We start from the raw sequence: 24,481 nt of genomic DNA on the forward strand, positions 1-24,481 counted from the left end.
TTTGAAGTGCAAAATCACTGAGTGCAATTGAGGGAATGAGAAACATCTGACTATCCATTTGACTTGTAGAAATCCTCTACGCAAACCCAGATTTTAGGAAGATCTGGTGTCTCCTTGCACAAACGGAACAGTGTTCAGCTCACTAATAACACATGAGAATTAATAATGAATGATTTCACAGACCCTTCATCTCATTTAGGTTGTTTTTTACATAATAACTTTATGTAGTAAATATATACAAACAATGCCTCCTAATCCAAGATTGTCTGGATATGGTTGTGTTTTTTTCAAATGAGTTTCAAATGATCAAATGAGTTACGTTACTTTACACTGAATTAAGTTCTTGCTGGAATGAATTTCCTTTTGGCAACCAATTAGGATGTTTAAAGAATTTACTTTCATTTCTTGATCTCAAGTGTATTTGTGAACAGTTCACATGGACTATGTATTACTGTGCCTAACTGCCATCAGCCTGTATAATTATCTCATTTGCATATGCTAACAAGGTACATTATAGGTATAGTGTTTTCATGTGCCTTTTACCCAATTAGCTTTGTACCTGCCAGTCTTGTGTTCTTCCCCTCTGTCGCCAAATTAATAAGAGTTGTGAACTGAAAATGGTTTCGTTCATATGGTGTGTCTGTGCAGACAGACTTCAGTCAGAAGAAATGTGGCTTCTGCTGTTCACAATCTATTTATTCATTACACATGTGGGGAGGGTCTGCATGGCTCCCAGATAAGCTGGGGAGCTTGATGTGGTAGATGTTGACCGAATTCAGAATTTCACAAAAACTTGTGTGCGAAAAATGCCCAGAATGACTTCTTGTCTTCATCAACCACCTTTTGTCTGAGGGCACATGGGATGATTAACCTTTGCTTGCTTTCATTCATTTTGTTTTCAAAAGGAAAAGTTGCACACAGTAAGGATCTCTTTCCTCTTTTTTTTCTGTATCCAAGTGGTCCAATGCACTTCATTTTCTATTACTAGTTCAATCCCATTGAACTGGAATTTATTCAGGTGATACAGCCATGCTTATGTGCCTTCATGCGCAAAAGCTTGCCAGCTACATTTATTTTAAAAGAAGAGGATTTGCATGAAGATTTACAGCAGGAGGATAAAAATTTTAAGAAGTAAATTTTCATCCTAGAATACTGGCACAAAATATGTGTGGTCATGCACAAGAGTCATGGTGAAATCATTACCATGTTAATATTATTGCAACATGAAGCCCAAGCTACTTACGTAGTAGCCTTGTTCACAACAGTTTGCCATCCAGCATGCCTCAGAACTTGCACATTCACATTTCCCTATGTACCTGCCGTAGACCAGCTAGATTTCATTTCAGACTACCCAACTTCCATTTCAGCTGCTGCTGGCCAGCATCAACCAGGAGTACTTTTGTCATGGTCAGTGGAGTCAGAGCAGTGCTGGGAAAGTATAAAGGAGAAGAAGGTTAGGCTTATTATCCCCAGTGATCTTTTGTATCTTACCCTTTTTAAAATCAGGACTATTCCCAAGGAAAATGACAGTGTCAGTTTTTTCTGCAAAGAAAGGGTGAATTACACCGAGGCGTTGTCAGAACCCCTGCTTTTGTCAGTGTATTCAAATCATCTAAACCATCAAGGGGGAATGTTGAATAGAAGTCCTTTATTTTGAAAGACCATTATGGTGGCACTTTAGGAACATCTCACATTTATTGTCATGCATTAAAAACTCACTAACTTCATTAACTCAACAATAGTCTAATTAGTCAATGGAAAAAGTGAAAAGGAGAGAAGAATTGGGGCAACAGCAAGACAATAGTATGCAGGCAAGAGGGAAGTGAGTTAAGTGTGGAGAATATGGTTTTCAGTTACTGTGTTTTCTCCTTTTTGCTTCTTTCTCTCTCGTCCATGTCACTCCAAGGAAAGCAGCTGGCATCTGTAGCCTGTTGTGCAGATGGGTTGAGAGGAGCACATATTCTACGACGTGTCTGGCATGCTTCAAAAGTGGCTGGTGACTGATTGTGTATTTGCCAGCAGCTAGTGATTAGGGAGACTTGCCGTAGCCATGGATGTCTGGCAGCACACAGGGTCAAAGGGACTGAGGGTATAAGGAAACATCAAATTAATACCTTTAAAAGCGCTGACCACATATGCTGCCACTTGGTAGACACAGCCTAAAGGGTGAGCAGGTTCCTTATCGGAACTTGTCAGTTTTATAGGAGTCCTCAGTTTCCATTTTTATTCCTAGGCACATGCACTGTATGTACACCATATGAAAACAACTCTTGGCCTAAACAACTTGGAGTTTAAATAAGCAGAAGCAGAAAAGGATGGAAGAAGAAAGATTAAATTCCCCATTCCACAGGAAAGGAACTGAAACCTGGAGAAATAACATCGTTTGGTGACACATGAGAGTCATGATGGTGGTGAGAACTAAAACCTATTATTTCAAGTAATTTTTTAGGGTTTTAGGGTTTTAGCTTCAAAATAATTCTTTGCCTGTATGTACCAGGCGTACATCTGACTCTAAACCACATGACTCTTTCCTCCAAAAAAGCAGGGTGCTACTCACCTTGAGCATAGGTCAGATGTAAACCTCACCAGAATTTTGTGCCTCTCCCCTCAATTTCCACTAGAGCATCCCTGTCTTTATCACTCTACAACACAGCTGGGACACAGTTCTTACTGTTTGTCGGAGGCACAGCAGCTGCTCATCATTTTCACTGGGCTGCTCCCTGTCCACCCAGCCTGATGCAGGACCAGGAAGGAAGGCACAGACAGGCAGACGGCAAACACCACCAAGAGGATCTTGACACGGCTGGAACGGCATTCCTGCAGAGAGCCAGCTGCTGCTGGGCAGTTTTGCCACTGTCCTTGCCATGCAGGCACGAGCACGGCATGACTCAGGGACTCACTCTTCTCTGGAATGGTACCAGCACAAAGCTGCAGCAACATGCTGGTGATTCAGGCCCAGCGTCAACAACGGGACTGGACTAGTAACTTTGCTGCATGCCAAGAGGGACTCTGCCAGAAAATTCACTGCCAGCAGCATACTTGCACCACATTCAGCTTTACAGACACCTTTCCAAAACAAATATATCTGTTTAGAATGAAATTCAGTTCTTTGTGGAGCCATGTCAGGCTCTGCTGATAGGGAGCATGTATTGAAAGTCACCAGCTCTCCAACATCAGATCAAATCTCTGCATTTCTCATCACAAAATTAAGAGACTTCTTGAACCTACACTCAGGAGTTAAATTTGTGGTGAACCTCAGGCAGAATATCTTCCTCCCTTTCACCCAGCATTGCGTGATCTTTCTTATTACATGACTTCTGCTACTGTGGACCTGATGAGTTGATCTGGTCATTGGTCACTAAACCCACCGCTGGCCTCAGTTTCCCATCAGACAACCCCAATGGCAGCTTCTGCCCAACCACTAGGCTGTGCTAAAAGACCCCTGGGCTCTGACAGGACCTCAGCCAGCATCACATTACTGGAAACCAAAAACTTTCTTCTGACCCACCCCCATACCTCTTCTGCACTGACACTGCTCCCAGATGGCCCAGGAACTGAAGGAAGGTTTTGAAAACTGCTGACTAAAGCAGCATGGGCAGGTGGGTGTCCATGCTCTTCATGCAGGACTGAAGTGCACAGGCAGTGAAGACTAGCTCTCTGGCTCTACCCTAGACAAAGAAGAGGAAACTGCTGTGGCAGCACACCCTGCTGAGCAAGAGCCAGGACCAACCTCTTGCACCAGAGTACAAAAGGAAGAGGAATGAACTCAAATACTTGCATGAACAGAAGGAAAACAGGTGGCAGTGAATGGAAGAGGCTGGTGTAGTTCTGGTCAGTGCAGACTGTGTTTCTTGGCAGTAGAACCAACCATGTGCATCAGGCATGATACCTCAGTCTTTGGTCAGTTTTTATACATTATTTATTTGTTATAAATTGCTATTGTATACTCTGATGTTGCAGCCACCCTGTCAGCTGCCATTGGCAGCAGCAGAGATAGGTTTAAGTGCCTCGTGATTTCATCTGGTGTGATGGCAACCACCAGCCTGAGCCCTAGCCTGGAGGCCTAGGAAAACTAGTATCTTCACCAGGTGGTTTTATTAGACAAAGCTTCCCATGGACAAAACTTGAGTTAGTGTATGAGGAAAGGAAAGGACATGAAAAGCTGGCATAGCCTCAACCTGGAAAAACTGACACTAGAGAGCAGTTCTGGGGGAAAATATCTTTAATTTTAGGAAGCAGGAGGAATCACTGCAGGTCATTTGGTGCATAGTCAAGAACATGGCCAGGCCAGTGCTGAGGCTATGGTGAGAGCCGCCGGTCACATCCCCGACAGGGAGAACAGGCAGGGCAGTTGCGGGGGCTCCACACGGACGTCGGATGTGGCCTGTGGGTCTTGGCATCCTGGAAGAGCAAGTCCGGTTGATCCAAGCAGTAACACAGAGGGAAGCAGTGCAGGGGATTTGCTTCAGACTTGCTTTCTCCTTCACAGAAGTAAACTGTTCAACCCCATGTGTTCCAGCCCCCTGGGGGCACATGCCACCCAGTTCGAGAATAGGCGCATTAATAAACCAACAATATCTGCGTCTGCATCTAGATCTAATCTGTGGCTGCTAAGTGAGATTCACAGTTTCCCACCCCCAGCAGCATCTTGGCAGTAGTTTTTGAGCTCAGTTCTCCACCTGTAGTTTGAACATCCTGTACGGTGGTGTTCATTCAGTGCCTGTTCCTCCTTCACTGCTCCTGTTGACTGGCACTCGGGAAGTTCAGGTGATCTCTGGCTCTTCAGGGAAGTAATGCCTCTCCTGCTTTCACTGGTTAATTTAGCCAAGGTGTTTCTGACTGGCTGGATGGACAAGCCCTTGCTGGATTTTCTCAGCTAATCTGCAGTCCTTAGCTGCTTCAGTAAAAGCTCTCCACTGGCCATTAATTTAGCACCAATGTTTTCTCCTGAGGTTGTTGTCAGGTTCATCATGGTCTTGCAATCTGATCTCTGCGGAGTCCTCCAGAGAGACCTTGATGGCACACAGGGCCAAGCAGAGTCTCTGCTTCCCCAAGATGCCTTCCTGCCACTCTCTTCCTCTGTTTGGTCTGAGCTCCAGCTTCACACAACAGTGTTTAGTACCTTCAGATTTGTTATTTAGCTACGTTTTGGCCAAAACACTCTAAATATTAATGCAAACACGGCCTGTCTCTTTTAACTGTTTCCCTCTGCTTGCTGATAGAAACAAGAGGAGAGCTCTTCCCTGGGGACAGTCTGCCCATCTGGAGTATTCAAGCTTTTAGAGGCTGCTTTTCATCCTCTTCCCTCGCACTTGTTTCTTGCAGGGCTGGACTGCATGTTTACAGGTATATGACATTACTGATAATACCGCAACTAGATGGCATTTATCAAGCATCTTGGAAGAAGGATCTCTTTAAAAAGGCAGGTAGGGGCCTGTGCCATGGGAAAAATGACCAGGATTTCTAATCACTCATATGGAGTTATCTGCACACATGGCTACCTTTCATCACTTATGCTGATGCCAAAAAATGGATTATAAAGTCAACATGCCTGTTGAAATGTCTGTGTATACTAAGCTGTCACGGGCTTGTTTTGGGTCAAAATAACATGTTTACTCCATTTCTTTGTTTTTAATTTTTCCCCTCTTTTTTTTTACTGTCCTGATTTTCTTGCGAAATTGTGAATAACGAAGACACAACTCACCCACAGAAAATATAAGTAATATTGCCACTAACCAACACTGCTTCTTGGAAGCCATGCATAACCCAAAACTTACTATAATGGTAGAAATAAATAGAAATATCTGTGTCATTTTTCTCATAAGAACTAAACACTTCAGGAAATACAAACACAACTATCACTTCCTTATCACCACTACCTGTACCACAAATATAAAAACGGGAGAGTAGCCCTACCAAGTCACGCCAAGGTCCCTCTAGCCCAGCATCCAGTTTTGGACTCTAATCATAAGCAGATACCTTGGGAAGAGTAAGGAAAGGGCAAACCTATAAGATAGGTTCCCCTGATACTCTCCCAGCATCCAACTATTCTCAGTTCAGGGACTTCCTGAGCTAGGTGTGGTTTCTGTATGTTTAGTAACCTTGGTGCATTTCTCTACACTGAACTTGTCCAGTTACTTCTTGAACCTTTATAAACTTTTACCATCCACAACATCCTTTGGCAAGCAATTCCATAGATCTACTATCTATTGCATGAAAAACTACCACTTCTTGTTTGTTTTGAACCCAGTTCATGTACAGCAAATAAAAATGGACAATCCATCCCTATCCAGATCTTCTGTGATTATATTAAGCAGTCATACAAATTAATACCAATGGCGTTATTCAGATTTGGCTTTACATCATTCATGGAGCTATGCTGGCATGTTACAGGCTAGCAAATGCCCATCTTCTGCAGGACTTGCTTGGAAAAGACACAAACTCCTTAACAGCTGATAAAAGAATGCATTCAAAAGATTTTTCCAGCCTATACAAATAACTCTGACCAATTCGGACAAGATGTAGGGCTCAGTTTTCCATTGCACAGCACGAATGGAGTTACACTTGGAGAAACTGTGTGTAAAGCTCTATGGGTTTGAAAGGAAGTAATTTCCACTAAAAGTCTATGTAAAAAAAGAAAAAAAGAAGTATAATGCCGCACTGGACAATGTAGTTTTCAAAGGTATCCTTCAAAAGACAGAAAAGAAAGAATCTATTAAGTTTTAAAATGTCATTGTTCTAGGATGTAACATTAGTCCTTACAGATTTTCCTGATGGCAAGGAGTGATATGGCTCTGATTTGCTCTCTAGTGAGTCAGTGGTGTGCTCCACCCCCTGACAGTTACGGCTTTTCATTTATCATTGTGCAGCATTTTGTTCCAATTCTTCTGTGTTTCCCTCTGCTACTGCCATTTGTGTCATTCCAATAGAGGCATTTTTAATCGGGGTGCTAATAAGCAGCAGCAAAGCAGTGAGGTCCTCAGAGAGGCAAGCATCTCCTGTGAGTCCAAGGGGAGATCTGCAAAGAATTGCAAGGATGATGCCAAGCCAGCCAGAGCTGGGAGAGTCACTATGGTAAGGGAAGAAAGGGAGGAGAAAAGGAGAGAGCTTGCCACCTTTCCCTGCAGGACTCATGCAAAGTGCTGATAATGTGTATTTTATTCATTCCTCGCCTTTGTTCTCTAACCATCTCGAGAGAGACATTTCAAAGAAAGGGAGGTGAGGAAGAGACTAAAAGTCTCCTTTTAGATTGAGGAATGCAGGCTCCACCCTTGCTCCCAGCTCCATCCTTTTTGTGCTGCTGCAGCTGGGGAGTCTCCCTTGAGGCTCTAACTTAACCTGGGGTTGGTCCTAAGCCAAATGGTCCAAGGATCAGGGGAGCCATTTTCTTCCCCAAGCTTAGGGCCGGCCTTTCATTACGGTGTATGGACCTAGGGAAGAGGGGTCAAAGATCCCTCCAAAAAGAAGAGGACTCCATTCCTTGTACCATAGGGGAGCTGTAAAGATGCTGGGTTGATGGGAAATAACCAGATAAATGTCGGCTCCTTGTGCGGTGCTGCTGTGCAGAATGTCCTGAACACGCACAGTAGGAGCTGTGACCTGGATTTATTTCTGTGCACAAAAGCACAGGGCTACCATGGGAACGCTCTGTCCTGTTTTCAAGTCTGCACTTCAAAAATGATGTTGACAGGTTTGAAAGGCATCAGGGAAAGGTACATGAGCAATCTGAGATCTGGAAAACATTATGGTAGGAGGCTGAGAACTCAGTGGAATTCATCTGTTTAAAGAAGGCTAAGGGGTGACTTGCTTGTGGTCTACAAGTATGAGCATGGGGAAAATGCAACAGATGTTTCAAGCAGAAAATAAACCCATAATAAAATCCAGTGGTTGGTTGTTGATGGTTGAACACATCCAGAACAGAAGTCAAGTAAAAAAATTTAAGGTAATTAACCACTACTTACTAGAGTAAAGTTGCATTCTCAGTTTCTCTTTAAATCAAGGGTGGATGACTTCCCAAAATCTCCTCTGAGACATCTGAAGATGGAGAAGAGCTCATGGGAGATGATTTTGTATCAGGGTTGTACAGCAGATCAGAGGGTCATCACAAAAGCTCCCATGACAAAACTGAATGTCCAGCAGGTTGATCTTCCATGCCAATCCCCTTTGATCCTTACTCTGACAAGCCTTGTGTGACCCTGGGTGCACTGGGAAATCCATACGGTCTGTATTCACACTGTGTTTATATACCCCAAAGAGATGAATGAGGAAAATGTTTCCATACCGGGTAATCAGAATTAAATCTCACTGAGATTACAGCATTCAACATCAGGGCCACAGAAACTGACATAAAGAACAATAATAATAAAAAAATAGCCCCCCCTTTTTTACACAATAGGTCTGCTATCAAAAGTAGCCAATCAGCTATCAATGATATTAAAATATATTGCTATTTTGAGAAAATGTTGTATTGCTTTTGGTTATAGTGGGTACCCTCGCCTAAAATTAGTGTGATCTGACCTACTGGGAGAGATGATCATTAGAAATATGATGCGTCTGGTCACTTGAGCGCCAGGGAGAGCCACTGTGCTACCTGGAGGCTTTGGTATTGTTTGGATTCAGATGTCCATAAGTCTACATTTTTTAAACTAAGACTTAATGTGTGTGAGTTCACACATGTTTTTCTGGGAAGGAAGAAAATAACTCACTTTGTGTATTTGACTCTAAATGGTTTCTGGGTGAACGTTGACACATCCATTCTGCAGTGACCTCTGCTGGCAAGGGCAGGACCTATATTTTCCTTCAACACCAACATGTTAAGGCCATCTGCAAGCATATTTTTATTAGCACCTTCATCTGAACCTATCACATTACACTTGGTGTCGTTAGCACAGGGCAACACAGTTAAGATTATGGAGCTGTCGTACACATGCAAAAAAATGCCATGGGGCATATGAAGGTGGTAGTTAAACAGAGATAGTGAAATCTGATTAATAGCAATGATAAAGGAATGTCAACATACACCAGACTCGATGATTAAAAAAGAAGGTAGCTGGAAATTAGCAATTGTTGCAGGTAGCTTAAGGATATTGTTATTTTTTTCACCTTTTGATACATCCCTATGGGCATATATCTGCCAATGAAATCACTAAGATGTTTCTCCAGTGCGTAAGGAATTGCTGTCATGCAGCAACTTATAAAAGATGCCTCTTGCTCTTCTGGAGGGATCTATGCTTTTAATGGCAGAGAGTCTCTGTTGCTATAAATCAGATTAGTGCAATTTACTTCATCGCTTGCTTACCCCGACGGACAATCTGGCTCCAAATCTTCACATTGCAGTTGTCCAAGAGCACCTACCAACACTGGGTTAGTTTTTGGCCCCTAGACAAATCCCCAGTGTTCACTGTTGCAACCTGCCTTCTTATATCTGATTCGCTTTTTTTATAACTTGTTTTTCTTTTTGTCATCAGCATTTGTTTGCCATTTCAGAAATGCTCTGTTTGCAGCCCTACCTGTAATCAATGAAGCCATATTTCTGTGCAGAATGCAGAGAAGAGCAGTGTTTCTAGGTGCTGTCCTCAACTTGAATGTAGGTGGAAACCTTAAAGACTCGGCTGCCTGCCTGTCCTGAGCTCTCTCCTCCTTACCGTCACTGTCTAAATATGCATGGCTAGTTCTAACTATGAACGGGAACTCAGAGCCAGAACACAAACAGTGTAAAGAGAGCAAAATTAGCTTACAAATTAACATGCAATGTGTAACCTGAGTTTTGACTATGTGATGGTGCTCTCTGAGAGCAGCCAGGGACTGGTGTCTGTGGAAGGGGATAATAACGGGGCAGCAGATAGTGGTATTTCTCTAGACTGCTCTGCTAGCCACCAGTGACTAATTTGACCCAGGTGTGGCAATGGGTAATGTACAAAATGTTGATGAAAAATTACTCATTTTCCAACACATATCCATAATTCAAGTGATAGCCCTCAGCTTTTGGAGACATCCTGATCTAGAAGCAGGAGGCTGCAGGAGCCCTTCTCCAGAGGGCTTCCCCTCCCTGGGCCAGTTTTGCCCCATATCTTTGGGGCTGCACCAGCAAAGGGAGGCCAGTTTCATTCCCCCCCCCTGCAGCGGGTGAGGCTCTTGTGTAATGGTGTTTCCCGAGCAAACTGTGCAGGGACAAGTGCTGGAAGGCAATGTATGATTCCACCATGCCTCGGCCAGGGTGGTGGAAAGCACCAGCAGACAGCAAGGTTCATGCATGCTTGAGGTCTTCCCATAGTGAAGCCCTTCAGGAAAACTCAGTTTTGCCTTTCTGTGGCAGAACACCCTGCCACCTCCAAACCACTTCACAGGGACTGGAAGGAAGAAGTGGCATATGGAAGTGTGAGCACCGTGATTGCCCCATGTGCCTCCTGTTAGACAATTCCCTGGACATTCTGGTCAGGGCCAAGCCACCATACCCCCTGCACTGGGAACAGGCCATCAGCCCAGCAGCCTTGCTCCTTCTCCTCCTCCTTAGGTGACTCACTGACAGTCTCTGTCAGTCAATGGGGCTCTCTGGGGGTTTGGAGAAGACTCACAGCTCTTCAGGTTTCTTCTTGTGAACTCCTGAGTCTCGATGATCTTACCTGGTTGCAGCCAAGGTGCAGGGAAATCTCATAAATCTTCTCCAGCCCTATTGTATGTTGTTTAGTGTATATTATCATGTTCAACATCTCTAGTTATAGTAATCACTTTTAAAAATGTACTTCTGCAATGTCAGTAATTAATCAAATGCCTTTGTTTCATTAGCCATAATAATATCTTTGGTTTCATGTTCTTAGGTGTTCCTCTTTATAAACCTCTCTCATGATGAGTGTCTCCTCCTTAGCACTCAGTCACTCCAGATGCTTTAACATCGCTGATAAGGTGTTTAATGGAAAGACTATTAAATATTTTTTTTCTTGTATCAGACTGGGATCTAAAAGTGTTGGGATCAGCATCAGGTCTGCTTTGCAGCTGCAGATATTGGCTCTGCTCTTTGAGCCCTGTAGCTCCTGACTGACTCCGGGGAGCTGTTAGCCTGTGCTCAGTCTCCACACCCTCTGCAGTGCAGGGCTTCCTCTGCAGCTCCCATCCCAACTCCTGCCCCTGTCCCACACCTCTTGCGAGGCCTCTTGTGGGTTTAATAGGAATAGGATTAGTCTCTGGAGGTAAGTAAAACTCCTGATAGTCTCTAAAGAAAAGATAAAAATAATGAGTGAACAGGCAGTGTGGGTTTTGGTAAAAGTGGAAGAAAAAAAAAGGATGTCCATACCCAACACAGTATCTGTATTAATTAGAGAGTAGCAAAGGTGAAGATACATCTGCAATACATGTCATTACATATTTCCCCTACTGAAAGCTGGTGTGTTGGGACGTAATCTGTCACAGCAATGTTCACTGAAGCAATGTATGCCAAGCTGACTGGTGAAGCCTCTTATTCAGTATCCCTAGCTTTCTAATTTGTGCCACTAATGCTATTACTGTTACACCTCAGAGTCATGCTGTACAACAGGGACTTACTTTTCTCTTCCTTTTCTTTTTCCCCTGGGATAATTCCTTTTTTATTTTTTAAATCAAGCAAAAGAAATTAATTCTGGCATACTTCGGGTAGTAAAATAATTGTATAAAGTCATTGGCAAACAATCTCTGCCCAAACACGCATGCAGAAAGCAAGTTCTCACAATTATGGTTAATGCAAAATGAAGTCAGATCGTAGAGGCCTCCAGCGTGATTTCCAGCATGATAATGATGAGGAGATTAGGCTTATCACAGACAAAGCTTGTAGTGCTGGGATTTTAGTAATTCAAAAACAGCCACATTGCTGCAATGCACTTAAACTACTTATCTGCAGCAAAACGTTCACAAATATTGTAGCTTTGCAAAGGAGGGCTTTTCTGCTCAATTTCACACCTTGGCACAGCAAAATGCTGAAGTACAGGCATAATTTCCAGCATGTGAAGCAGCTCCATGGGCTCCGCTGGGAAGTGCCGTATGCCTAGGGGTGCACAGGTGCTGCTCATTACCTGGGTGCTCAGGTGGTTTGTTTTTTTGGTTTTTTTTAGAACAGGGTCTTATCTGAACCTCCTGCAGCTCTGTGCATCTGCCATGGGAAGGCTGGGAAGTCTCAGAGAAGAGCCTGGCAGGAGCCCGGAGCAACACTCGCCCCCTCTTTTGTTTAGCAAGGAACTGCTGTGCAAAGCCCAGAGCTGTTACACCCTGGTAGAAGGCGAAGTTGGCAGAAAGTGTTTAAGTATTGACATGGTGTGGATCCAAAATCCCTTACACATCCATACTCCTATCCTGTGTGGCATAGGTTGGAGATGGGGCCTATCTCAGAAGGAATGGATCTGAGTGTGATTTCCTACACCCCAATGAGGTCCTGCCAGAGCAATGTGGTAGCCAATGCTGGTCTGACCATGGCAGACTCAGGGTCTGTTTTAGCTCTTGTACTTGTCATTGCCTTTCCTTTGCAGCTACATGTCAGGACCCTTGACTGCATAGTACCAAGTTCCTTGGCCCTGGTCATTTTGTCCAAAAAATTATGCCCCTTTGACTTGATCCCAGAAAGGGTCTATCCTCACTGGCAGAGACAATCCTTTCTTCCGCATAACCTGAATAACACATGATAGCAGGACATGAAAAAATACAGCCTCCAAGCAGCCATCATGTGGATTAGCCCAGCTGGAAAAGAGCCAGGCTGCAGGAACAGCAGTGCTGAGTCAGACCGAGGGGTCACCCAGACCATATCCTGTCTTGACCAGCCCGTGGCGGATGCTCAGTAAAAGAGCACAAGAGCAGGGCAAGTACAGCAATATTTCCTCCACTTCATCCTTGCAGTTTCTGGCAATCTGGAGTTTAGGGACTTCCTGAGCCAGGGCCGTATCTTCATCTCTTCGGTCTAGGAGCCTTTGATGGACTTTTCTTTCGAGAATTTTCTAATTGCTTTTTGAACCCATGTATACTTTTGGCCTCCACGACATCCTGCGTCATTATGCATTGGGTGTGTTTGCTTTAAACCTGACACTTAATCATGTAAAGGATCCCCAGTCCTTGCACTATGAGATGTGTTTTTATCACATTCTCCAGGCCATTCCTGATTTCACATACCTCTCATGTGCTGTCCCAGTGGTCTCTTTTCCAGCTGAACAGTCCCAGTCTATAAGATACTTCTTTATTTTGAAGGCTTTCCGTAGCTTTGATCATCCCTGTTGTTCTCCTGTGAACATTTCTGGTCCTCCTCTTTTTGCTAGGCACAGCAAGCAGCCCTGCCAGCAGTGGTGAAGAGGGCACACACCATCAGTGTACACAGCAACACAGGGATGGGGACAGGCGTCTTTTTTTTTTTCTCTCAGTTTCTTTCCTAATAGTTCCTGATGTTCAGTTTTTCTTTCTGAGTGCTGCTGGACCCGGAGTTATGCACTTAACAGCATTATCCACAGTGATTGTAGGGTGTCTTTCCTGAGTGGTAATAGCTTATGTAATGTCCATTACTGTATAGACATTGTTAGGGTGGGGTTTGTTCCCTGTAAGCGTGAGTTTGCATTTGTTATCATGAAATATTTATTTGTTAATGTTATCATTCACTAATGTGAGATTGCAGTCACTGCTGAAGTGAGATTTTCTTCTCAACCAGCATTAGTTGTTTTACTGGTCACAGTTAACATTAGCTTTTTACTAACACGGGCAAGATTAATACAGGGCTAATGCTTAGAGTGCCATCGCTAAGGGTGGTGTTGGACACAAGCCATCAAGCTTTGGGTTTTGCACCTGTATGATCCTCTTCTCTGGACCAAAGATGTGTTGAGCATCTCAAAAGGAGAGATGACACCAACAGACTCCCTCATTTCTTGAATTACAGACACCAATTCTTACCTCATCATCATAGAGGGAGTACAGAGTTGAAATGCCTGATTAGTGAGATGAGTGTAATGCACACGCCTGGGGCTATTCAAGGCGCTGGAGCTAATCCAGGCTGTGGGGTACAGTGATGGGCCTGGAGCTATGCCGGCTGCAGATTGGATTCCAGGTTGAAATTAAGCTATTGATTTTCTTTATGAAGCTTTCAATATACAGGACACTCTACATTTTGAAGGCATACCTCTTCTGATGCTGGTCTGTGACAATGGCAAGAGACATGCAGGTAGAACCTAGAATTCCACAGGCTACTCATCGGTTCTGCCTCATCCCATAAACTGGGATCTTCTTTCCTCTATACAGTTTCACTCCGTAAATCCTAGGGGTGCTGTGGAGGCCCCATTGATTGACTGCTACATTGGGAAGTAGGGACACAGTGAGTCTGGGGATGATTTTTGAGGTTTACATTTGATCATGATTGGTCATTGCAGGGTGGGAAGAAGTCAGCTTTCCTTGCAACAGATGCTGGGGAGGCAGAGCCAGGATAGGTCGTTTCCGACGGGAGCTCATGGTATGAAATAAATAAGGGGAAAGTGAGAGTGAAAGACACATTGTATAAGATGTACAACTGGCAAGATGCCAGCATAAATATTCATTGAGTATGTTAATTAGCAACTATTGCTGTTACTCGTTAACTAATTTATTCAACAAATAGCATTCAGGCCACTCCAGAATACTGCATACTGTTACTGCTAAAAGGGGTATCAGTTTCCCTGGCTGTCACCTGGAGACATTGATACTCCCCCATCTTTGCAAGTACTTTGATATGTGGAGACGAAACTGCTGCAGGGGGTCAATGGAGCACAGTATATCGCTTATAGAGTAGGATAAGTCCAATCTTATACCCAGCAACATGCATAAGAGATTTAATTCAGTGGTTCAACATCAATTGGAGAAGAATGGCAGGTCTATGACAAGACTTCTTGTTGGACGTGTGTAGGTTGCAGAGACTCTGCAAAGGCATGGATGGGCTCCTCTGTTAACTGACTTTCCTTAAAAGAGAGGAATCAAAGGTAGAATAAAGAGTCAGCATGGGGGTTTCCACCAGTTCTGGTTGGACCTGGCTGTCAAAACTACAGCTGACAGCAAAGCATTGCAGAAGAGGTTGGCGTTACTGAGTGACCAGAAGATAAAACAGCAGATGGAATTCAGTGTTGGAAAGTGCAATGTAACGCACTTCAGAGAAAAAAAATCTAAATATTACATATGAAATGAGGGCTTCTAATATAGCTATTACCAATCAGGAAAGGGAAAGTGGAGCCACTGAGGACAGTCCTATGAAACTATCACACCAGTGCTCAGTAGACGTCCAAAATTCAGATAGGATGAAACTAATTATTGGAAAAAGAATACAGAACAATTAGAAAATATTATTAAGCCATTACTTATATTCAAGTACATTCAAACAGGTCTGGTCCCCCCATCTTGGAAGCACAGAGCAGGACTAGACTAGATCTGTAATTGTGATAGAGTATAGTATGATAACTGTGGAGGAATAACTTATATGCAAAGACTGAACAAGTAGACTAGAATCTTCCTTATGGAAAAAAGTGATGATGAAAGGCAACATCTGAGAAAAATGTTTTAAATCCCAAATGGCATAGAAAAGGTAAATAAAGACAGCTGTTCTTACAATAGAAGAACTGGGAGACATGCAAAGAAATGATCAAGCAGCAAACTCAAACAAGAAGAAATACTGTTTCATACCACATCTAATGAATTTGTGGAACTCCTTGCCCAGGGTGCTTTGGAGTCCAAGAATATAACTGGTTTCAGAAAAGGAATAGAAACATTCATGATGAAAAATTCCTTTAGTGTCTATTGAAAGCAAAGGCTTAGGAAGTTGTTGACTGCTGAAAGCTGGGAGGAGGCTATGCCCACAGGATAATTACTGTATCGTGTCCTGCTTTGGACTCTCTCTACTAACTTGCTGCAGGTCACTGTCAGAGACAGGGTCCTGGGGCACCTGGACTCAAGGGCTACCTTGTTTAATTATTTTTATGTTGATGCTCTGCAGTGAGGATTAAGAGCCTCACCTCATCTTCTCTAATTAGACATTGAGGAAGAGCCAAAGGACGAAAAATCCTAATCTACCTACCTACCTACCTGTGTATCCAGAAAATGTGTGTCATTTAGCAATGGCTTAACTTCCCGGTGTATCTAACAGTACTTAAGACAAATGCATCTTGCCATGCAATTGAGCCACCAGTGGTATGCTATCATATACAGCAGATGCAGCTTGCACCACGGTACTAACAACTCACCCAGATAACGAAGTGGACTGATCCTTATGGCCTGCTCCCACAGCACTGCCTCTGTAGCAAGATACTCCATCAGCAACAGCTATGCTAGTAAATTCAGGTATGGCAGTAGCATCCCCTGGTGCTGGGTGTGACTGCTGTACTAGCAGACTGTTAGAGCATGCCTGTCATGAATTTGGCCCATTCTAAGTGTTCCTGGGCACAGCACTTGGACCAGTCTAAGAACAATTTCCAGTAAGTGATTACCATGTGAACACTTTTAACTAGGCAGTTCGCTAGCACAGACACTGCCTTTTCCATGCCAAGTGGCTGCAGCACCCAGGAACGCTGCTGGGCATGTTTAATTTACCAGTGTACATGTAGCATCTGTATCTGGATCCAGTTACAGGATTAGGTCCACAAGGACAAGGCAGATGAATTTGTGAATCAAAGTGGTGCAGATTTGTTGCCTATGAACGACAACAGTTACAGGAGGCTGAAGGGAGAGACACTACACAAAGAGAGGCCCAAAGATTCTTATCTCAGCTGTAAGAAATGTGTGCATTTTGGAGCTATATCATTAATGATAGTAGGATGCTCAGCTGGAAAGTAAAGGAGCTGGAACAGAGCCTTGAAGACTCTGAACCTCAAGTGGGAATGGCCTGGAGGAAAATCATAACAAAAAAAAAGGAAATAAAGGAGCAAATAAAAACATAGCTGACATTTACACAGTACCCGAGACAATGACCTGCTAGCAGAGTTTCTTAGAACTGGTGTATTTTAAATAAAATATAAAGTGAAGTAGCAATTAACTAAAAAGACAATCCAAGTCCAGCCCCTACAACAAGTTGCAATATGTAGAGAAATATGTATGAAATTCTTTGATGGGGGTTTAAAGTATGAGATAAAAGTAGTGCTGAGAAAACAGTATTCTCTCTCCTATCTTGTCCATCATACCAGTGACTGTAAGTCAGTGATGGTAACTGCCTAGCATTTGTGATTGAGACTGAGGGAGAAAATGTAAATGCATGCTGTTCCCAAAGTGTTGGTTGCATTTTATTAAAACATAAAAAATATCAGTGAGCTGACATTACTCATGCTCAAGCTAACAAAAAGAACTGCATGAAAAGACAATAGCTGGCCCTCTTCCTGTATTAGCAGGTTGCAATGACAGAAACTTAGTCTTGCAGAGGAGCATGGAGCTTTTCTTCCTAGTTTATACCATTCTCTAACTTTGAAGCTGGGTATATCTGCACCAAGCTTCATAAACACAGCTGTCACATTTTCTAGTGTGGAGCAATGGGGCAGTGGGATGGATCTGACGCACTGGTTCATGTGGCAAAGGAGACACGTGTGTGAAGGGGAAGAGCCAGGAGACCTGGGAGGACTCTGTGTAGCATTGGAGCAGGAGTGGAGGGGCAGAACCTGGGTCACCAATACTCAGGCTTTGCCCTAAGAGACCATCTAGGCTCTGCTTCAGGAAAGCTCCCCTTTGCTTTCTTATTTTAATTTGCTTGCAAAATGTTTTCTCACACCACACAGGCTCTTTTTTATTATTATTTTCGGAAATATTTTCCAGGTTTATTTTGAATTTGGTGCAATGGCTCATACCCAGCAGGCCTCTCTTTAATACAATGAGGAGTCTTCTCTCTTTGGATAAAGTCCTCATGGGAGAAGATTTTGAAGTAGCCCCACGGGGGGGTGGGGGGAACCCCAGGGATTGTTTTCTTTCAAAGAGCAACGTGTATCTACGAATCAGAAAGATTTCTGCAGCCTACGCTTAAAAACCCTGGAGAGTCCCTCATAGGGAGCATATCACCTCAGGGAGAGTCCATCCCTCCCTCCCTTCAACCCCTACATGCACTAGCTCTGGGTGCAGATGAAGTTTACCTCTGCATTTGAATAGCTGCAAGCCCTGGCTCTGAACCCACTCGGCCTCTCTTGCCTCCTGTGGGAAACTGCCCCCCAGCTCAGCATCCCGGATGCGGGCCCTGGCTTCCCCCACAGTGGGAAAGAGGGGTGCCAAAGCCCCCAGGCAGAAAAAGTGTCTGGAGGGTGCCCATCATCCAAGCCTAGGCCCTCATTCGTGATGTGGTCAATGTGGTGAAATCTCACTACTGGGCTGGAGGAAGGAGGGAGGTGGGTGGTACACATCCAAGAGGTTTCCAGGGATATCACAAATCCTAGGGGATCCGCAGAAAGCCAAGCCCATCCACAGGGGCTGGACACCCCACACCTCACCCCTGCTCCCCAGCGGACAGCCTGGAGACAATGCAAGAGACATGGTGGGTCTCCAGTCTTTTCTGGCTTTTCCAGGTAAGCTTTGGGAAGCTGTCTGGAGACAGAGCCACACGGTGGCCCTGTCTTGGCCCATCCAGTCTGGTATCCCATCAGGGCACCATCTGCAGGCAGTGTCATCACTAAGGTCCGGAAGGAAATAGTTGGGAACCATTTACCTCTCTTCCCTTAGGAAGGTTCCTTCAAGTTATTACTTTCATGGATGAGTCCAGGCCACATAATTCTGTAATTGTTTGTAACAGAGGTGAGGGAAGTGAATGCTTTTACCATCTTCCCGAGGGAGATGTATTTCAAATAATGGCAAATACTGTAATTTCTAGATGCTATCTATCTCTATTGTGTATCCTTCCTCTTTCCAGTTACCGGAATAAAGCATATCCTTTAGTAGTATTCAATATAAAAAGCAGTCCCATTCTCGCTCAGAGCAAAGACAGTGAGGTGGTTGTCTGTTTTGTCTACTGTAATGTATGAAGACTTTTTACTGCCCCACAAGGAACATCTCTTTAAAGCAGCCTGTCAGCTTTTCACTTTAGTCCATTAGGCCACAAAATTCAGGAAAAAGAGCAGAAAAATATCTCTTTCTAAGCTACAGTTGCTTAACCTGTTTCAGTATCTACATATTCAGCAACAGACAAATAATGGGCTTGCTCACTAACAAGGAGTTTATCTTGTGCCGTTTTTATTTTCCTCACAGCTTTGTTGGGACCTGATTGCCAACAATTCACTGGGGGATATATGTCATTTCATATGACTTAGCTACAAGGCATATTTGGATTTCCAAATGCTTGCATGCATTGTTCCATTCACAGTATATGGTGTCCCACTCCCTTTTGAATAAGGACAAATATTTTTACATATGCAGGTCATCAGATAGCTCAAGCCAATTCTGTTTTGACTGGATACTGAAGGACCATACTCAGAAACCAGTCACATGGATTCCCCCTCCTGCCTCATTGTCCACACTTCTTGACAATCAGTCAGTTGTCCTTGGCTTTTTTTGCTCGAAGCAGCTGAGTAAAGCCACTTGCTCTCTGGATAATCAAACAGCTGATCCTTGAAGTGTGCATTGCCAGTCGTGACTCAGTAGATATGGAGACACTGTCGCTAGCTGGCCTTATGATATGCTCCTTGTGGCTACTGAATAGGCAATAGCACAAAGGGATGAGGAAAGACATTCAGGGCACATACACAAACCAAAAGTATGGCATGGCAAAGCAAATCTTTGTTTATGAGGGACGTGTAGCCTTCACCATGTCTTCATTTGTTGCACGTGAATGTCACATCCTTGAAGGCCTACTGTAGGCCTGCACCTACACATTTCACCCACTGATCTAGCTTTTCTACATCCTCTCTTTCAAATGCTTATCTTTTGCAGAGGAAACTTGCTGGAGATCCATTGCCCAGACTAAGGACAGAAAACATGCACAGAGACCCCATTCTTCCTTTTAATGAGATGCCATCTCCATTTAACTAGTTTCTGGCAGAATTTTCAAGCGTTGCAGATCTCACATTCCAATTACATCAGTCGGTATTTTGCTCTTTGGCAAAGGCCACCAACTTCAGCAGCTTGCTGCATTCACTAACAGTAGCAGAGATTACCTATGTAACAGGGCGGCAGGCCTAAATAAGCAAGTTACATGCAAGGAGCCAGATCCTTGGCCCAGCTGGGGCTGCTTTGCCCAGCTCCGGCAGCACAAAGCTGTCACCAAGCCAGCCCAAACAGCTGGTGGAGGATTCCCTTGGCGCAAAAGAATTCCTGAATGGCAAAGAGCCACTAAAGCAACTCCTACACAATCTCACTCCCCAGAAATCCCTGACAGCTGGGACAGCACAATGGGGCCAGAAGCACCTGTTACCATTCAGAGCAGCCTAAAGGCTGCTCTATAGGGCAATGAATGGCAAACCGAGCACCCAGCATCTTTGGGAGCACATAGAGGCCTGCCTTTATCACCTCGCATCCACAGCCGGAGGTGCACCGTGGGAATATTTTTTCAAGGCACTGCTATGGTAGAGTCAGAAACTCAAGGCACTCCACACATGCCTGTGCTTTCTGTTGTTCGTATTTGAGGAGACTTGAATTAGGGGAAAAGAAAATCTGAATTCCTGCAAGGGGAAGGAGCCTGGAAGCAGAACCATGCTTCACAGCTTGACACCTCTCAGTATGGACCCACTGGAAACCTCAGATGTAAGCCTCCTTCCAGAAATTTGGAGCCATCTATTCTGAAAGCGAATATTGTAGCTTGGCACCTTACTTCCTTTGGCATTTCAGGTAAACTCCAGGGTTTTCTTTCAACCTGCAGTCCCGGCCAAGCCTACCAGAACCTTTCCCTTCATCTTGCTTGCCCTCACGGTCAGCTGGTCTTTGCTCATTCCCTGTTGTCACTGATCCCAAAGAGTCATCTGGCTCCCAGCTCTCAGTCTAATATAACCCGCTTTTTATTCAGTGCCTATCTGCCACAAGGGTCCTTGCTGATGCTCTTAGGCATTCTGCTCCACTCAGATTTTGGGTCTGATGTTGTCTGAACTTCATTAATCCTTTGGGACATGGGAACTGATGAGTGCCTTAGAAGGACAGAGATACCCCAGGAGAGGATACTAGATACAATAGTCCCTCCAAATGGCCAAAAAATGCTCTGCATTGTGGTATGCTTCTAGAGAAGGTGTAAAGCAGAAAGAAGCCCCTGATTATGCTCAGGTTTAGGGGCTAATGTTTAGGCCAATTTATCTTTTTTCCCCAGGATCAAGTTATGTCTGAATTTCTAAATGGTGCACAGGGCAAAACTAAAGGAATCATTGTTACTTTTATTTCATTATACACACACCAAATTCCAAATAAATAAATAAAAAAATTCCAGCTCTGCTAATGATCCTGTCCTAGTGCTCATCATGGGATTCTTCCCCAGCCCTAGACAGACTTCACTCAAATGACAGTATCAGAATTGATTTCATGTGACATCTGAATGGATCATTGTCTCTGTGCAGTGCTCTTAACATGCTCTTGCTCTTATTAATTGGGTACTTAATAAGAATTTGTGAGGAATCCACCTTTCATATATTGCCAATGTGAAAGGGATTAATATTGAAGAGATCTAACAAAGGACACAAAGACAGGCCTTGACCCGGAGACCTCCTAATCAAGGATTTAGACCATACACAACAGGTGAATACCCTGGTAGGATAAATGGAGGCAGGAAGGAGGAATGGAAGACAAGAGCGTTTGCCTAAGCAAATAATCACCGTGATCGCAAGAGTCACAGGTGGTCACTAGCTGAACCCATGATTCAACATCCAAAAAAATTTAGTCCAAAACCTTACAAGATGAACGTGCTCTATGTAAGCATGATTAAAAGCTTTTTAAAGCCACTGGAAAGACTCCCATTAATGAGGCCTGAGGTGCTGAAATATTTACCTCTTGGTTTTACTCATTATTGGATGCAAAATTTGTGGATGCAATAAAGACAGTTACTTTATGGCATGTTCTAATCCTTCAGTAACTATTCTCAGCAAATACCTCTGTATTCCTCAGGTGATGAATTACCATTTTCTTTCCCTCTGAACCACATGGGCTAATGTCCTTCTGGACTTCAGTTTTACTCACAATCCCTTCTGACACCAAGAAGCCACAGGCCAACTACTTTTCGTCTCAAGCAGTATTGCTTCCTGATACATTAACTGAATTAAGAGCAATAGTTTTCAATCTGTACCTGGTTTTGAAGATTTATACATTCTGAACTGAAGTTCAGTGGTGTGCTTAAAAACTTGCATAACCCTTCCAAGCACAACCGCTGGTCTAATAAAAGCTATTCCCTTTCCCTACAAATTTTGACCTTCCTAATTATTAATTGGATGTTTGGAAATTGCAGGTTTTCTCCTTTTCTGGAAAACCTGTTGCAAATGCAAAGCAAGCCTAGCATTTTAACGCATCAAGTCAATGATTTTCCATTCCAGCTCAGAAGAGAGTCAATCAGAATAATGCAGCTGGGGTCAGGTAAGTATGCAATCAGGGAAAGATCAGAAAAGGTGGGGGAGGGCAAACAATATTCTGTTTAAGAAGAAAAAACTTACTCTAGGTTGCTGATGAAAAATCACTCATTTCAACAAGAATATGTTACCAAGGTGTGGCAAGAAGGTAAGAAATTATAGCTGTGGCCAGCAGACCTCTGGTTTTGGAGACAGGGAAGAGTCTGCAAGCGTCAGTCTCTGTTTTGGACGGGTTATATTACTCCCTCAATATATGCCAGAGGGGCATCGCTGCCCAGAATAAAATTCTGAAAAGAAAGTCCTCAACAATTTTGTGTAATACTGTAACATATAGATACGGCAAAAGTAACCAACAGAAGTAACCAAATGCAAAGCCAGTGGAAGCAGACTCACAGCTCATGTCTGCCTTGCAGAGAGCTGCTGGTTCAGCCACATCAGGCAGTGCAGAGAGACGTCCCTTCCTCACGCAGGTCTTACAAACAAAAACCCTTGCTTTGCTTTTCTGGGATAACACATTTGCCTCTGGGCTGAGGGTGGAGGTGAAACAAGTCACACTACCAAAAGCACAGTTTTCCTGATACAAGATACATTCACAATAAGGCATTTTGCTGGTGGAGGATACTGTTAAAGCTATATTGGCAGAGTAGAGGGATGTGGACCTGATCTGAGAGAAGCTGGCAGGTTTGCATACTGTGTATTATCCCTTTCCAACCTTCTCTTCTGAATAAAAAATGGTGTGGAATCTAATTTCCTCTCTGAATAAAACATGAATATAGATAAGACAAAGTAAGGACCCAAAGACCACAGCAACATACTTTCTTGTGCTTCTTATTATTCAACATCATGGCAGCTCACATATAGAGTAGCTCTAGAAACCATCTGTCATTGAACGGCTCTTTATTCAAATGAAATCCACTGTGAAGTAATCATGGTTCTCATTTTTATTATCTCTCCTTACAGTGAACTTGATTAAAATCCAGCACACGGTATGCAAACAGGCTGTTGTAAATTTGTACTCTGACAAAAGGGGAGAGAAAACGATCTGCCCACGTGCCTAGAACTTTGTCATTATACAGGGGGACAGAAAAAGGAAGGGGCATACTGGATTGCATAAACAAGTTTGTCCGGACACAAACTGTCCTAGCCCTATACAAAGGCCACGTCTGCTGTGTGACACCATCAGAGGGGATGAGGAGAAGCTAATTTTACTAGCATGTATAAAAGGCTTGGGCATGTTCTGAATAAACTAGATAGCCTGGCTTCAGCAGCACGTGCTTTAAAGTCTTTTGCCCAGGAGGATGATCCCAGCTTTTGAGGAATGAACCCAAAACAGACATGATTCTCCTTTCACTTCTGGCAGTGTAAATGGGGAGTGATTCCATTGTATGGCTGGTATGAATGAGACTGGGAAACAGTCCCAATCAGTCAATCATTCCCTGCTTTGTCTATTCATTAAACCCCTCTACTCCTCTGCACAGATGGCCAATGTACTATTGTACTTTAAGAACTGGCCAAGTTAAAAAAACAACAAAAAGGAATATGCCTGACAAGTCAGCAATAAATGTTTGTTTTTCAAAAAAAGGGGCGTATTAGCCTTCTTCTACAGATAAGACTTAAGCTGTACATATACACATATATGTAAGCAGATAGAGCTATATATATACATAGATATGCAGAATATATATAACATACATACACACAGACATATGTGTATGTGTATATATATATATCTCGCTCCAACGCCCACAGATTTCCCAGCACAAGGAAAAAGGTGTGATTTTTTAAAATCATGGTAGATAGTGCAGTGTTAACAAACCTATCTTTGTGTTTTGGAAAAGGCACACCCAGACATGAATTTGGTAGAGCAGCATTTTGCAGCCATGCCGCCTCAAACAGGGGCATGTCCAGGAGTATAGCCATGAAGTACACAGGCTGTGCTGCAGCTCCTGGGACTGCTGGCTGCAGGCAGCAAGCATTGGACTGGAAAGGTGGAGGGTGGAGAAGAAGAATAAAAGGATGGGCAGATGGGG

Source organism: Phalacrocorax aristotelis, chromosome 9, assembly GCF_949628215.1.
Source record: "Phalacrocorax aristotelis chromosome 9, bGulAri2.1, whole genome shotgun sequence".
Taxonomy (NCBI): Eukaryota; Metazoa; Chordata; class Aves; order Suliformes; family Phalacrocoracidae; genus Phalacrocorax; species Phalacrocorax aristotelis.